Source organism: Egretta garzetta, unplaced genomic scaffold (assembly GCF_000687185.1).
Source record: "Egretta garzetta isolate BGI_Z169 unplaced genomic scaffold, ASM68718v1 scaffold251, whole genome shotgun sequence".
NCBI classification, from domain to species: domain Eukaryota; kingdom Metazoa; phylum Chordata; class Aves; order Pelecaniformes; family Ardeidae; genus Egretta; species Egretta garzetta.
The window spans coordinates 1,440,971-1,448,461 of NW_009258952.1; the positions used below are offsets into that span (position 1 = coordinate 1,440,971).

The following is a 7,491-nucleotide window of genomic DNA, read 5'->3' on the forward strand; positions in this document are numbered from 1 at the left end:
AGACCCTTAGTCTTGCATATTTACTACCGTTACATTGGGACTGTGTAGGCAAAGGAGCAGTCTGAGGTAGCACGTCAGCCTTCAGATGAAGAAGAAGAAAAAAAAAAAAAAGCATAAAGTGGTAGGAGCTGTAGCAACAATATTCCTGAATCTGTAGGACATCATCTAATCCCTAGTTAATATAAAACAGTCCTAAAATTACCAGAGCTTTTGAAATCGGTTTCTTTGTTTCAGAAGTAAGCAGTGCAGCCCCCAGGCAAGGAGTGGCATGAATTTACCGGGATATTGCTCCAGAAAGGTCCCTGGAGGTAGGAGAGAGTAACCTCACATCTTTCTTTGGCTCACGAGCTGTGAACCAGATCACACGTTGTTGGAAAGTACTCTGCACAGCATGGGGAAATCCTGGGAGAAAGCTCTTACAAGCTTACTCTTTTTGGTTTATTCTGAAAATACACAAATTGGATACTACTATTAATAGCGTGTGTTTTATACCAGTCAGTGTTTGGAGTAAGAAGGGAGGCTCAAGTTCTCCCGCACTTTTTTCAAGGTGAAAACTATGTAGTAAACTCTTGCTGAATACATAAGTTTCAGTATCTGTAACAGCTGGACTTTGGTTGCTACGGTGAGGACTGAAAAATATGTTGCCTAAGGTTTTAAAGGTGATGGGGGCTCAGAACCCTCAGTGCATGGGTGGGTGGAATACCAGGAAATCAGCTTTTATGGGTTTGGCTGACTGGGGGACTGCCGCTTATTCTCTTGCCTTTCCTATCTCCCCACCGCCCCAGATCTTCCCTTGAACTTGCTATAGCCGATTATATGAAATCAGACTTTATTGGAACGGCCGCATCAGGCAGCGGTGAAGTCTCCCATACACACTTTTTTTTCCAGTAGCTAAGAGGCTGCTGTTGACATCTAAGTGTATTGCTGAGTTACTTTAAAAACTGCTTCCGTACTGGGTCATGGGAAAGGTTTTCAGCGCAGTATTTTACCCTGATGCATCTATAACTCTAGCAGCAGCCATCAGCAGCACCACTTCTGCAGCTTTTTCAATAAAGAAATAAATCTCACAGTCATTTTTCCTGGGCTCTGCACACCAGTTCCATGAATTAAAATGGACAAAGAGAATACAGCATAAGGACAGGGTGGTGTCTGTCTGTGTACCCACCAGTTCCCATGGAAATAATTAAGGGCACACTTCAGTGGCCCCAGGAGTGTTTGGATGTGGGTATATGGTGCATGTGACCCATCAGGGTGAGGCTGAGGCAGGTGTCCCCCCCACCTTCTTGTATATCTCCCTCCTTTGCAGCCTGGTTTCTGCAGGAACAGCACCTGGGTGGGGGCTCAAAGGGAGTCGCCCCCATACCTGCTTCTCTTGCCAGCCTCCAGAAACCTGGGGAGGGGTGTAGCGACAAGAGAGTATTTCTGGCAGGTTTTGGACTTTTGTTTACTTAGGCGGGTGTGTTTTCTCCTTCAGTCACAAGCACCAAAAAGATCCATCCACCCATCTCTCTTGCCTCTCGTGCGGTTTGCCGGCGTTGTCCCTGTCTTGTCCAGCAGAAGCTGAGGGTCATTTATTCCACCCCCATGGTTGTACCTGGAGAACACTACCTGTGCTGGAGGCATTGCAAGGATGGGAGGCATCAACACCCTGCAGAGCTGTAGCCGACTCCTCACAGCCTCCAGCAGGCGCCGGGTGGGACTGATTATGGGGCAGGCCTGCCTGGTTTTCCATCGGGAGCATGGACTCCCTATGGCAGACCCTCGAGCTGTTGGTGTGTCTAAGAAAGACAATTTGAACGAAATCCGCAGCTCCTGTAAATTGGTATAGTGTCCTTAACAGGCACTGAGCGTTACCGCTTCATAGTTTGAAAGGACTATAGTGTAATATCAGTCCATTTTATTTCTCTACTATTTTGTGCTATTGGTGCCAGCAGAGCTGAGAAATGAAGTAAAGCAAAAGATACGTTCTAGCCCAGTTGTCCCCAAAGTGTATATTTTACTGTGGCTACAAACCTGCACTCCTTCATGGACTTGGCTCTGGAGGGGAATATGTTTTAGTGGCACAGACTCTGCCGCATAATTCTGCCAAAAGATGGTCTCTTCTGACCTTCTCCTTTTGACTAGACCTGTTTCTTTCTTTTCCTATGTTGTTTGTCATTTCCTAAGTCTTATTCTTGCCTCTTTTCCTCACTTTTACAACTCTCCTAGATGTATTTCCCCCCACAGCCACTCTTCTTGTCTTAGCCACCTGTCTCTTTTCTCTTTTTTGCCCAAATGGCCTTACATTACTTTCCTGTCTTTCGCTTGGATCCCCGTTGTTGCCAGCCTCCCGTGCAAGTCTCCGCTCTCTGTTACTGCAGCCACAGCTCTGGGTCCTCCCGTCTCTGCCAAGCCAGCGCTGCTCTCCCTTTGTACCAGCTGCATCTTGGATGGGTTTCAGCTCACCCTGTTCTTACCCAAATAGTTCCTGATCTCACTCTCCTTTTTCACCCATATTTTTTTCTCCTTAGCTTTTGCTTAGAGCAACTGTCTCTCACCCTCCTTCACCCTCCTTTTCTCTCTGACTCCCCAGCCAAATTTCCTTGCCTGTGCTCATCCATCATCTTTCCCACATATCTCTCGGTCCCAGTTTTCCTCTCTTTTCCTTACTCTTCTCCTGTTTCCCTACTCTTGTTCCTGTTATCACAGGATTATGCCTCTCCCATTTCAGAAGGCAGTAAAAAGCATCTCTCAGACATAAAGCTTTTTCCTAGGTCATGTCAAGTCCCTGCTTCAAAGAGCAGAGACACTAGAGCTTCTCGGAGAAAAAGGATGTCAAGACCTTTTAACCTGGACAGGGAAAAGTACTTTTCTTTGGCTTTATTTTCAGCAGCATGTGCATCGTTTTAATGGAGATACCCAAAATGACATTTAGCAAGAGGTTGCGTTTTTTATCAGTTGAAAGTGGCTCTGGAAAGGGGGAAGTGCCAGCCAGCTGTAATAAGCAGCACTGCTGCCAGCCTCACCTCTGGTACTTATGGAAGTGCCATTACAGTCTTCCAAGTCCTTTTTCTCAATGTGTTGGCAAATACGTAGTCTTGGGAAGGTTTAATATGATTCTGCAAACTTTACAAGGCTCCCAGCATAGTCAGCTGTCCAAGGAGAAGGAGGTGTGTAAGCAGTGAACTGCTGCCTGCCTTGGTGGCTTGGAAGAGTCAGTTGGGGAATGAGAGCCCCACTTTGGAGTTGGGATGGTTTTTGGGAGTCCCTTGATGGTAGGACTTGCATGTGTGGTTTTATATAAATATATATATATATAATATATATTTATATCTATATTTTAAAAAATCTCCAATCATCCTTGCTCCAAAACTAGTTCTATATATGTAAATAAAAAAAAAATAAAAAAGACACCTCACAAATTACAGGAGCCTGTATCACCGTAGCCTTCCCATTTTATAGAAGGGTCAGACTGGGATGCTGACATCCAGAAGACGGTTGGCGATGCTGCATAAAATTCACAAATAGATTTTTGGATTTTTAATGGACGAACTTGGAGAGCAGTTCTGCCAGCCTTATGTCGTACAAGGTCTGTCTGCCATGTTGTACTTTTTCCAAGATAGTAGAAGGAAGACATGATCCCCAGTGAGTTAATAAGAATAATTCTTTCATGCCGGGGAAAAAAAAGTGAAAGGAAAAACGAGCTACATAAGATTTGCCTGTGACATTTAAAGTCTAAATCTGAGTTTGTCTGAGTAATTTATCTTTGGGTATTTGCAGGAGGGAGAGCAGGAGAATATCAATGAGTGCATCTCAGTTATGTCTGAGCTTTCTGATAGATGAAGAGAATTTTTGGTGGCTCCATCTGGCTGGAAGGTCTATCTGTGTGATCTCTCCTCTGGCAGATGGAAGATAACACTAGGAGGAGTCCTTTGATAATCAAAGCATGGGAATTACTCCAGTGCAGTATCACCCTGAGACACCACTTTCTTCCAGAGTGACAGGTGATGTTTCTAGGATGTTAGAGAGAGATGGTTTCCCCCTGCTGCGCTGAACACGTGTACACCAGATTTTCTTTGGCAATATTAAACTAGTCCACCTACTGTATCTGTTGCTGGTGAGGACAGAAATGAAAATAGAGAGTATCCATGTAGAGAACATAGCAAGTACAAAGGGAATGAAGGAAAAGGATGTGTTTATCAACTTCATTAATACTTCGTTTACAATCTGCTTGGATTCTTGGAGTCTCTATGAACTACTTCTTGAAACATGTAAGAGATGATTAGGCTGACATAAATTGAAGTCTTTCCCAAATGTAGAGATTCTTTCTCCAAGAGCATAGCAATTTTTATTTCCCACTGCTGTTGGCTTTGTGCTTGCACGTGTGTTTGCAGTATCCCATTGAGCAACCTCACACTTCTGTCAAGACTTCTCTTTGCAATGTGTGGTGTTGCATGTGAACCTACCAGCAGTCCTGCATCCAGACCTTCCTTTAATTTCTAGGAATAAGATTCAGTTTATTCTTGTGAGTACAAGAAGTTGACTAATGGAACCAATGTCAGCCTTCTGTGAGTTGCCTACCGCTTTGGCTTGTTACCTGCCTGTAACCACCAGAAAGCAGCTATGTGTGTCAGTCCACGCTCGGAGGGAGGAGGAGAAAGGACTGTGCAGCCATGGGAGTCATGGTTCGGCAGGGTTTCCTCTGATGCCAGGGGAAACGTGGGCTGGGGAAGACAGTCTCTACCCTTTTCTGCACTGGAACGTGTTCTGGTCCATAGGAGGAGGGTCCACCTGTCACATGGCACTTTTGGGGGATTGCTGTGTTTCCAACAGGCGAGGCTGGAGCACTGTTTATTCTTCAGCCTGTGCTTGTTTCTCATCTCCTTTTCCCCACAGTTGCACATCACACAGAATCACTTGAAATACAGCTGTTTTCACCAGCTGTTTGCTGGTGAAGGGGCTGGAAGGCATGTCCTATGAGGAGCAGCTAAGGACTCTGGGTTTGTCTAGTTTGGAGAAAAGGAGGCTGAGGGGTGACCTCCCTGCTCTCTACAGCTTCCCAAGGAGGGGATGTGGAGAAGGAGGTGCTGAGCTCTTCTCCCTGGTATCCAGTGACAGGACACGTGGGAATGGTTCAAAGCTGCACCAGGGGAGGTTTAGACTGGACATTAGGAAGCATTTCTTTACCGAGAGGGTGGTCAAACACTGGAACCAGCTTCCTAGAGAGGTTCTCCATGCCCCAAGCCTGTCAGTGTTTAAAAGGCCTTTGGACAATGCCCTTAGTAACATGCTTTAACTTTTGGTCAGCCGTGAAGGGGTCAGGCAGTTGGACTAGGTGATGGTTGTAGGTCCCTTCCAACTGAACTATTCTATTCTATTCTAATATTTTACAGTCTGGGTACTGGCTGTGCAGTGTCATTCACCTGTGCTAACGATACACAGCAGGCCAGGAGGTTAACAAAAGCTGTGCCTGTGAAACCACGTTTGCCTCAGTCACCACTCCCCTTGCTCTGGAGGAGGTTAGGAGAAAGTAATTTGAGGTGGCCCAATCCAACATGCAGACTGCCTTTTCCTGACTTACCCATGCTTATATTGCAGGTCAGGGTAGAGAGTTAGTGTCTGAGTCACACCTCCATCCAAATTCATAAAGATGGGTAGAGGTTATCTTTGTTGATAGGAAGTAGGATGTCTCACTGTGCACCTGTATGGTTTGTTATGTATGAACTCGCCCCTTTTACCACGTAACTACTGTAGACTCATCTGTGACATTAATTCATGTTTGTACGAGCGGTCACAGAATCACACAGAATCACAGCATGGCAAGGGTTGGAAGGGACCTTGGGAGATCATCCAGTCCAACCTCCCTGCTAAAGCAGGTTCACCCAGAGCAGGTTGCACAGGACATCGTCCAGGCGGGCTTTGAATATCTGCAGAGAAGGAGACTCCACAACCCCCCTGGGCAGCCTGTTCCAGGGCTCTGTCACCCTCAAAGTAAAGAAGTTTTTCCTCATATTCAACTGAAACCTCTTACGTTTCAGTTTGTGCCCATTGCCCCTTGTCCTGTCGCTGGGCACCACTGCAAAGAGTCTGGCTCCATCCTCATGACTTCCACCCTTAAGATATTTGTATGTGTTAATTCACAAGTACATCTTGCTATCTCCCCCATCACTGCCTGTTTCATTTCACCTCTTGCACAATCCTGGTTTTCAACATGAAATTCTTAATCATAGCTCATGTCATATATTCAGGAAATACCATTATAGTAATCTCACTGTTGGTCTTTCACTGTCTTTCGGTGCTCCTCAGCACTAAATAATACAGAGGGGACTGTAAACGTCTGAGGCTCCAAAGGTCAAACCTCAAGATCCTGTTACAAAGAATGTAGGACAGCAGCTGGGTTACTCTACAAGCTTTGATTAAAATGAACGTGTTTACTGCTGCTTAAATATTTTCTTTGTTTTATTTTAATATTTATAAAACTTTTCCTGCCTTAAGTAACTTCTGTAAACTTACTTTTCTATTAATACCCTAATGTGACTGTGTGCAATTGGCATGTGATTAAGTACATTCAATGGAGTTTCAGTCTTGAATGTGATCCCTTTGGCACTCTTTCTGATTTTTTCCTCTTTGCTATTCACGTTGGCCACCTGAGACACTTTCTGATTTTTTTTTTGGCATGGCATTCATTTTGATTTCATAGTTGATAGCATTATTATTTTATCAAATAACCTGATAAATTGTTACAGCAAGACTGCAGCAGCAGCCAAAGCACTGATGCTTTCTAATGGCGCTCTTTACCTCTGCTCTATTATCACTGCCCATTTCATTATTTGCAAGTTGATTACAGCTGCGTTTCTCAGGGGCTATGAAATATTCAGCAGCCCGGACTAGCCTGGGGAGAAGCGCAGTCTTTGCAGTTGAACACCTGCTCTCAAAGGCAAAGAGGAACCAAAAAATTCTCATGTTTCAAACTGATGGGGAAATTCCTTCTCTGCTTCAGCTTTCCCACAGCGCTGATGTAGAGATGCATGCTACTTAAAAATTGCCGCTTAACTTATGCCTGCCGTTGGATGGGGGGGAAGAATAAGAATAAATGTACAACTACTGCCATACTTGGCTGGCTACAGCAAAGAAGGAAAGAAATGTTGGTATAATTGGTTGCCTGTGTGTCACTGTGTGAGGCAGTTGGCATTCTGGGTGGAGTTGGGGAAAAAAGCTCTCCATTAAAGGGCAAAAATTAACGCTACCGGTTATGTTCTCACACTTTGTCTCTCCGGAGGACTCGCCAGCAGTGATTGACTGAAATGTGCAATATTTTACCAAGTAGGAAACAGATAAGATTTTTATAAACAGGATACTTCATCATTAAAGTAAAGAAACAATTGCTTTGACCTTGACACTGAATGAGTAAGGCCAGCATTGTGATAATTGAGAATGTAGCTAAGCAACAGTTCTCCAGGAGCTTGCACTGCTTTATTTTTAGTAGACTAGACCAGTAAGCTGTGGGGCGGG

At 44.7% G+C, this 7,491-nt stretch overlaps 1 protein-coding gene across 1 annotated transcript in view; it reads left to right on the forward strand.

Annotated features, from left to right (window-relative positions):
* The first annotated feature begins 252 nt into the window (after nucleotides 1-252).
* Nucleotides 253-7,491, forward strand: part of PAG1 (phosphoprotein membrane anchor with glycosphingolipid microdomains 1) — a 96,333-nt gene continuing 89,094 nt past the window's right edge. The window contains exon 1 of the mRNA XM_009634470.2: nucleotides 253-308. The gene's annotated coding sequence lies outside the window, so the exon portion shown is untranslated. The remainder of the gene's footprint in view (nucleotides 309-7,491) is intronic.